The sequence below is a fragment of the Grammomys surdaster genome, unplaced genomic scaffold (genome assembly GCF_004785775.1).
Source record: "Grammomys surdaster isolate TR1022 unplaced genomic scaffold, NIH_TR_1.0 334, whole genome shotgun sequence".
Lineage (NCBI taxonomy): Eukaryota > Metazoa > Chordata > Mammalia > Rodentia > Muridae > Grammomys > Grammomys surdaster.
Genome location: NW_021604753.1, coordinates 780,134 through 790,014, shown reverse-complemented (window position 1 = coordinate 790,014; position 9,881 = coordinate 780,134). Strand labels below are relative to the sequence as shown.

Genomic DNA, 9,881 nt, shown 5'->3' with positions numbered 1-9,881 from the left:
AAAAGTAGATTCAAACCAAGCCTGGTGGCGCACGCCTTTAATCCCAGCACTTAGGAGACAGAGGCAGGTGGAGCTCTGAGTTCCAGGCCAGCCTGGTCTACATAGAGAAACAACCAACATCTCACCCCTACCACCAGATAGACTCAACCTCTACAGACATATGGCTTGTATTTGGTGAAATGTTTACATCACTAGTATTATTGAGATAGGGTCTCACTGTGTTGCCCTGGCTGTTCTGCTGTTCATTTGTAGACCAACCTGCCTTGAACTGGAAGCAATCTTCTTATCTCCCATGAATTAAGAGTTTTTTGAGGGCTGGAGAGATGGCTCAGTGGTTAAGAGCAGGATTCAATTCCCAGCATCCACATGGCAGCTCACAACTTTCATAAGCTTCAGTCCCAATGGAATCCAGTGCCCTCTTCTGGCCTCCACTGTGCATGCAGGCAAAACACCCATACACACAAAAATAATAAAATGTTAAAATTTTTCTTGAAGAGAAAACCAGAAGGAAACAAAGGAAGGTGGTATGTAATTTTTTTTTAAATTCCACCACAAAATTTTGTTGTGAGCTGAATAATTACAGCCATATTGTAAATAAGTATTTCAATCTTTAATATTAAAGTAAGCCAGTGATATACATGGATGATTTAATATTCACTATAGCAATGCAAAAATGTGGGGTTGGCTGCCAAGCCTGATGACCTGAGTTTGATCCCCAGACCCTACATTGTGGAAGGAGAGAAGTGATTCCCTAAAGTTATCCTCTGACCTCTATACACACTCAAGAACACACACATGCACACAACACACACACACACACACAAATCAAATACATATAACCCAGTGTTCTTCTAAAAAATGATAACTATCAAAAACTGTGAGGGAAGAACAGGACGAATGGAGACTTTATTCTAAGAATAAGTAGGTATTTGGGGAAAGAGCTAAGTGAAGACAGAGCTTTATTCCTGTTATTATTTTGCTAGGAGTTTTATTTGTTTTTGAGACAAAGTCTTTCTATGTAGCCCATGCTGGCCTCAAACTCAGGTATGTTTTCTCATTCCTATCTCAGCACTTTCTAGGCTGGAGTGGGAGGATTGTAATTTCAAGGTTAGCCTTCAATTTAGAGTGAAGCTTTGTTAAAAAAGGGGAACAGAAGAAAGGGGGAGAGGAGGAGGAAGAAGAAGAATTATTAGAAGAATTAGAAGAGGAGAAGGAAGAGGAGGAAGAAGAAGAATTATTAGAAGAATTAGAAGAAGAGGAGAAAGAGGAGGAAGAAGAAGATGATGACGACATAGTACATGTCTATAATCCTACCAGAGGATCAAGGTTTTGGGACCACTCTAGCTACATGTGAGTTCTTAGCTCAAAACCCTCTGTTAAAACCAAATCAAAGAACTGAATTATTATTTGATCCAAAATTACATACACAGGCATGCTATATGTGTATAAAGGTACAGGCAACCATTCAGAATTTTCTTCATGCACTACTGCAAACCTGCGTGCATTCGTTTTTTTCTCTCATTTGTGATTTCTACATTGTATATAGACACATAAAATCATGTATGTACATATACCATGAATGTAGGAGTGTAAGTGTCTAGGGTACAAAGTAGACTAATAAGAAGTGGGGAAGGAAGAATGAAGGAACAGAGAGGAGTATGCTCAAAACATATCATTTTAAAATTAATTCCCTACACCTACATGGCAGCTCACAATAGTCTATAACTCTACTACCCAAGTATGTCCACTTACGTTAACTAGTATCATGCTCTTTGAATAGACACCAATGGAAAAAAATTGAGAACTTAGTGAGCTTAAGAGTCATTGAGGATGAACCCTTTCCTCACAATTAAATGATTATTCCTCCAGCAGTCTATGGTTCTCCAGTTCATGGGACATTATGTCCCATCTGGGGCAGGGGACCCCCAGTCACTTAATTCTCTGCATTTTGACCAATTGTGACTCCCTGTAGCTTTTGCTGCAGAAAAAAAGAGAAGTGTCTTTGATAAGGGTAAGGGCTATGTTTGCCTGTGAGAATAAGTATTTAGAATACTAGAAACTATATTGATTTAGGAAATTGGCAGTAGTGGGTCCTCCTCTAAGGTCTATTACTTGTTCAGCCACCAGTAGTTGTGTAGGTTTACAATACAAGGCATGAGTTCCCTCTTAGTGAACAGAGCTTAAGTTCCGTTAGACAGCTTGGTTATCCACAAGATACAAATATTAGAGGCATCTTCCTAGGCTGGGAACTATGGTTTACATGCTTCACATTTGTGTAGGTCTGTTGATTGTGCTTCTTCCTTGGCAACTTGTATAATATCTTCTGCTACTATGAGAACTAGTCCTGAGGGAGGAGATTTCCAGGTCAATTCCAGCTGATTCCTCCAAGTCCTGTGTCTAAAGTGTATGGTATCTTCAGCAATAAAGTCTTACCTTCAAGTTCTCAGAGGTGATTGAGGGCAATGACAAGCCCTGTAGTGTTTCAGAGGTCTCTTAGATACCCCTGACTCAAAATGTTTCCCTTTCCCTTCCTGGCACTGGGGTTTCTTTAAATAATTTATGGCTCCTGAGGGAGGTGTTATCACCTCATGTGCAGTCACTCTATCTGGAAATATGTGTGCGATTATATACATATTTTAAAGTAAGCTTTAAAAATAATATGTTTTCTTATGGCTTTTTCAAACATCTTTAGTGTTATTTTTTAACCAAAGAGGTAAAAGACCACTACAATGAAATTTTTATATTTTTGAAGAAAGAAATTGAGGAAGATACTAAAAGAGGGAAAGATTTCTTAGGCTCATGGATTGGTAGAATTAATATTGCGAAAATTACCACCCTTCCAAAAGCAATGTACAGATTCAATGTAATACCAATAAAAATGACAGAAATAGAAAGCAAAACATCATAATGTTCATATGAAGTACAGAAGGCTCAGGAACAGTGCTGGAGTTTTACTAAGTTATATCAAATTATATTAGAGAGCTATTGTTCTGATTTGCTTTCTGTTGTTATAGCAAAGACCATCATCAAATGCAATTTGAGGAGGAAAAGATTTATTTAATCTTACATTTTATAGCCAAGGCAGGAACCTGTATGCACTTGTTCACATGGCTTGCTCAACCTACTTTTTTATATCATCCAGGACTGCCTGCCCACGAGTGACAATGCTCATAATGAGCTAGGCCCTCAACCATTAATAGTTTAAAAAAAAAATGCTTCACAGGGCTAGAAAGACGGCTCAGCAGTTAAGAGCACTTGTTCTTGCAGAGGACCTATGTTCAATTCTCAGCACCCACATGGCAGTTTAAACTGCTTATAACTCCAGTTACATCGGATCCAACACCCTCTTCTGGCCTCTTGGGCACCAGGTAAGAAGATACTGCACAAACATACATGCAGTCAGAATACTCACACACATAAAAATAAATTTAAAAAAAATGCCCCACACACTTGTCCACAGATAATCTGATGAAGGTGATTTCTCAGTTAAGGTTCCCTGTTCCCAGGTGACTAGGTTTGTCAAGTGGACAAAGCAAAAACTCAACAGTACATCTACAGTAGTAAAACCAGTGTGGTACTGACATAAAAGCAGACATGTGGATCAATATAACAGACTAAAAGACCCAGACTTAAGTGCAGATGGTTACAGTCATCTGATACTTGACAAAGACGCCAAAAATAGCACTGGAGGAAAGGCAGCATTTTTTGTTTGTTTTGTTTGTTTTTCGAGACAGGGTTTCTCTGTGTAGCCCTGGCTGTCCTGGAATTCACTCTGTAGACCAGGCTGGCCTCGAACTCAGAAATCTGTCTGCCTCTGCCTCCCAAGTGCTGGGATTAAAGATGTGCACCACCACTGCCTAGCAAAAGACAACTTCTTTAACAAATCATGTTGGAAAAACTGAATGTCCATAAGCAGAAGAATGAAATTAGACCCACTTGTCTAACCTTGCACAAAACCAACTCCAAATGAACCAAATATGTCAGTGTAAAACCTGAAATATTAAAACTGCTAAAGATAATAGAGCCGTTACTCTATAACATATAGGTACAATAAAGGACTTTCTGAATAAGACTTCATTTGCCCAGGAATTAAGGTAATAATTGATCATCATAAAACAAAAAAAAAAAGCTTCCGTATAGACTTTCTGTATATGATATTTGTCCTGAATTATCCAGGAGACACCCCCCCCAAATACATTGTGGCCCTCCAATTTAAGTAGGGGCTTGGAGGTCAGGAGATTAATAGAGTATTGGCTAAAGTCCAATTTATTGTGGGTCCAGTGGATCCTGAAATTCATCCTGTGGTCATTTTCCCAGTTCCAGTATAAGTGGGATAGCTATATTTAGAAGTTGGCACAATTTCCACATTGGTTCCCCGACCTGTGAAATGAGGGCTATTATGGTTGAAAAGGCCAATGGAAGCAATTGGAGTTGCCTCTGCAAGGGCAAATAGTGAATCAAAAATAATATTACATCCCTTGAGGAAGTGCAGAAAATAGTGCCACCATCAGGGGCTTGAAGTAGTGGCTACTACATTTCTCTTTAATTCTTTTATCTGGACAATGTAGAAGATAGATGGATTAGTGGAGAGTGACAGGCAACAATTAATAACTTTTACAAGCAATGACTGATTGAAGCTGCTTTATCAGATGTGATGTCTTTACTTGAGCAGATTAGCACATCTGCTATATGATATGGAGCTATTGATCTAGCAAATGCTTTTTCTGGGTACCTTTTCACAAGGAAGACAAGAAGCAGTTTGCCTGCAGCTGACAAATCCAGAAATACACCTTTACAGTTTTACCCCAAGAGTTTATTAACCTTCAAGCCTTGTGTTAGTTCAAAGAGATCTTGATCATTTGTCTCTTCCAAAAAAGACCATACGGGCCCACTACTTGGATGACATCTTGCCGATTTGACCAAGTAAGCAGGAGGTAACAACCACTTTGGACTTGATGGAAAGGCCTATGTGTGTGGTGGGAGATATTTAAATCTCCAACCCAAATATGACCAGTTAATCAAAATACAACTCAGTAATTATGAATATATTCTGTAAGCCTAGATTGGGCAGATAGCCCTACACTACTCTGTTCCCCAGCTATGAGACCCTTATAACTTGAGGATTTTCCAGACTCTGCATCTGTCCTTCTACCTCCTGCTTCCCAGTTATCCTCTCCATCATCTTCCTCCTCCATTGTCTTCCTCCAGTCCTCTCCTCTGCTCTCTTCCACCAACCTTTATTTCTCCACCTCCCCTTCTTATGCCCAATCACTGGCTCCAGCCTTTATTTTAAGATGGGCAGATACCCCGTCCAGCAGGGCAGTAAACGGGTCCGGGGAGGTCACGTGAAAGAGAGGATGGGGGACACAGGCAAACACAAAGAACAGCGGCTTGTCTATAAGCTGATCAAACTGTAATTTTTTACTTTTTCACACGGGTTATATGCACAAAAAGGCAGGATGTGGGGAAGGGGATGACACAGGAGCATAGGTGTTCAGGAGGAGTACAGATGTCTTCCAGAACAGGGTATTGGCTGGGTGAAGGTTCAGGGGACAGGTCACTATGACTCCACCTATGATTCACTTGTCCTTACCTAAGTTGGTACTATCCACCAAGGCTACCCAAGGTCTATGACTATCCACAAGATCTGTAACTACTTGTTCTCATCCAAGCTGGTAAATTTCCACCAAAGCTGCCTGTTGACAATATCTTATAGCTATCTGTTCCAGTGTTTTTCCACAGAGACCCAAGACTTTGTGTTAGCAGGCTAACTTAGGCCTATTGCTGATTTTAGGCCTTCAGTGTATAAGCAAGGCTGCTTACAGGCAGAAGGTTCACTAGAATTCACCTGTGTAATGACTCACCTCCTCTGCAGCTCTTCACAGGAAAGGGGAATTAGTATTAAAATACAAGGCCGGGGCTGTCCACAACATATGTGCATCAGAGAATAGGAAATAAATCCAAACAAAATTCAAGGGGCTTATTTGGATTATGGAGACATCATATTACTCACTTCAATGTGATACTCTGACCCACATACCAAGTGACTCAGAAAGCTGCCAGCTTTGTGTGGTGTCTGGAACATGAGAAGGCTCTCCAAAAGATTCAGGCTGCTCAACCACTTGGACCATATCATTCTTCAGCAGATTAGGACCGCTGAGACATCCAGTCTTATAGACTGAACAGCTACCAGATCCTTGGGTTTTCTGTCAGGAGACAGCCATTGCTGGATTATTCAGACTACAGTAAACCAGTCTATTAAATTATGTATGTGTGGTCATTCTATCAGTTATGTTCCCTTAGAGAACCCCTAATACATAAAGGAAGCAATCTGTCCAAGAAGAGGAAGCCCACAGAATAAGAGAGACTCTTTGCCAGCTCTACATCCAATAGAGAATTGATATCTAGAAAATACAAAGAACTCAAAAACCAAAGACAAAAGAAGAAGGAGAAGGAGAAGGAGAAGGAGAAGGAAAAGAAGAAGAAGAAGAAATGGCTTAATTAAAAAAGTAGGCGATAGCTGAGCATGGTGGCACATGCTTTTGATTCCGGTACTTGTCTGTGAATTAGAGGCCAGCCTGATCTACAGACCGAGTTCTAGGGCAGTCAGGACTACACAAAGAGATACCCTGTCTTGAAAAAACAAACAAACAAACAAACAAACAAAAACCAAAAATAGGCAGTGTTCTGGACTCCTGTGAGCAGAGTTGTATGCTTGCTGAGGTTCAGAGGGATCTTTCCATGGGAAGAGGACATGACATACACTGAATGTTGACAATGATGGTAGCCTATTAACAGATATTTCATCAAGCAAATTTTAGATTTGCTGAAAATCTATTTCCATCACCTAATAAGAGACATAATTGTCAAAGCAGTGTTCAAAAGGAAGACAAGTCTTGCTCCCACCAACACTATTTCACTTCAAGTCCACTCAAAACAACTGAAAATAATAGGTTGTTATTTGCAAACCATAGCTAATTATTTAAAGCAGCTGTGTCTACTGTATCTACAGTAAAGATAAATACTACCTCAATCCACTCGAGAGAAAGTTGATAAGAGTGTAGAGGTATTTGTCTAGCAACTAAAAATGGAGATGAACCTTTTCCCAGTGTCACAGAAAATATTCAGAGAAAACCAGTCTGTACCAATAATAATAATATTAAAAAAACCCAAAACAGAAGAGTTTAACTGCTAAATATCAACCAAATTATAAGCACATCAAGTCCATACCAAGAAGCCTGAAAAATCCCAAGCCAAATCAAGTGACCTATAAGCCAGTTGTGAACAAAGAGAACAGTTGTTTTCCAGCAGAAAATTATCCAAATTCTCCTCCTCGGGTTCTAAGCCGGAAAATAAAACCACAAGTTACACTCCAAGGTGGAGCAGCATTTTTTGTTAGGAAAAGAAACTCTCCTAAAAAGTCACGTCTGGAAGATAAGCCATTACCAATACATTTGCAGAAAAATGAACCAGAGGTCACTGAAGATGCTCCAGAGGCAAAGCAAGTACCAAAGTCCTTGTTAGTGGATGAGAAATCATTACAGGATGCAAGAAGTAAAAATGAAGAGAAACTGGGAAAGGTAAAGCTAAATGTATCATTTAAGAACAGCTGGCCATTTAATAATGCTTAGATATAAATTATGTGTATATAAGTACGTAGATCACATAAGTGAATGAAATTTGATTTTCTTTATAGTTTGGAGAGCCACCTTTATAAAACCAGAAAGTATAAAGTTAAAGATGGGTAGAAAAAAAAATGTGGCTTCTTCTTTGGCTTTAGGTAGTATGTTCTGGAATGTTAGCAGGAAGTTTTCTACTTTGCTTTTGTAGTTTCTCTGCTACTATTAAATAGTAGGAACTGTTATGGACAAAACTCCCTCTAATGACTTTCAGAATGTGGTTATTATTATTATTCACGGCAGAGAGAGGTCAGTGGGCAAGTGTTTCTGAGGTGCTATCTATCTACCTTGGATTTTTTTCAGACAGGGACTCTTCATTAGCCCAGGATTCAACTGTGCTGCCTGCCTTTTCTTCCCTGGTCCATGGATTACAAGCACAAATTGATGCTGGGGTTCAACTCAGGTCCTCATTCTGCATAGCAGGAGCGTTACCAACCTAAACTACCAGTCTTAAGTTCATGATGAGAATTTGTTTCCCTTACTAGCTTAAGAGAAAGTTTGATATTTTTTCCATTTTTTGCTAACTTTTAAAAGTTAATTTCATTATAATGAAAAGAATGGTATATAATTTTTTTACACCATCTTCATCTGTAAGCATACATTTTAAAAATTATTATTAGTTTTAATGTGTATGAGTGTTTCGCCTCTCGATAAGTATGTGCATCTGTGTATAAGTGCCCTCAGGCCAAAAGAGGGAACTGGATTCCCTGGAACTAGAGCTACAGACAGTTGAACCATTAAGTAGGTGCTGAGAACCAAACCTGGCTAGAATTGTAGCCAGAGCTCTCTTAACCACTGTGCTATCTCTCCAACCCTTGAAGCATGCATTTTTACAAGTATTGCAGTCTCTATGTCTGTTCTGTGATGTTTAAAAGATGAACCATATTCAATGAATGCAGAGGAAATTTTCGAAAAAATAGATTGAAAACTTGATGAGTCATGCTGTGAAGTATTACACGTGATGTGTTGAGATTTGTTCACTTGAAGGAAATACAACGAAGGATTAGGGATTTTCTTTATTTCTGTTAACCTGTTTATTGTTGTTAGAATTCCTCAGGTGCAGTAGTTTCTTCAAAGGAATATAAACTTGATAAACATAATTTTCCTTCAGAGAATTCACTTGATGAGAACAAGACAAGTAAGTAAGAAAGTTTGCATTAACTACCCTAGCAATTTGTAGCAGTGCTTTATTGTGCATATCAATATAAGATTTTATATATACCAATATTTTCTGGGCCTTCTTAAAAATTATTGTCTATCATTAATATCTGTTTATCTCTGGGAAATTGTAGTCTATGGTGAAGCAGTATGTTTTGAAAAGTAGGAAAGGGGCTTTTAAGGTTAAAGCTTTGGACAACGGAAACATTTATCCTTAGGTAATCTCTGACAACTATTTCTATTTCCTAAGCTCACTTATGGTATGGTGCATGTGTGGAGGTCAGAGAACAACTTTCTGGAGTGGCTTTTTTGTTTCCACCGAGTTTAGTCAGGGTCTCTTGTTTGTGTTTTCTGTATTCCTACTACTAGCCTGTGGCGTCTGTGATGATCTCCTCTCTCTAACTCCATGGGAGTACTAGGGAGTACTAGTACTAGCCACCCAACTCTGCATCTTGATTTTTTTTGTTGTTTTTTTTTATTCCATGGGTTGAACTTAGTATCAGTCCTCCACCTCAGGAAATTTGTCTGCTGAGGCATCTTAACCCTACTATGCTCTCTAGGGAGTTAGACCCTCTCACATTTATCTCTCTTTATTCCTTCACTTAAACCAATGAGCTCATGGATATGTGTCACTATGGTAAGTGAATGCTTATTTTTGCATTTAAATCCAATAGATTTTTATTGTTGAAATTATTCTGTTTTGATCATGAGGGTTGTTTTCAGCTTAATTCCCTTTGGCATGTCTCGTCTTTGTTTTTTGAGCACTATCTTAGTTTCTTATGCTTTGGACTCATTAGGTATTTTCCTTGCTCTAGCCCTAAAACCAGCAATTTCTCCACAGAACCTTGACTCCTTTCATTGGAAGTTAAGATCTGGGCAGTGTCTGGGTATAATTGTTACTAGAGTGCCATTGTTCTCAGGCCCTCTCTCCAGACATGACTGGAGAGCATAGGCAGTTGTTCCTGTGAGTCTTCCTCCTCATGCTTTAGCATGAGTTCACACTGACATCTCTAATCCAGTATTTATCCTTTTTTTTTTTTTTTT

General features: G+C 39.0%; 1 pseudogene; it reads left to right on the top strand.

The window, feature by feature from the left end:
* Window positions 1–6,761: 6,761 nt before the first annotated feature.
* The window catches only part of LOC114630266, a 4,529-nt pseudogene continuing 1,409 nt past the window's right edge, over window positions 6,762–9,881 (top strand).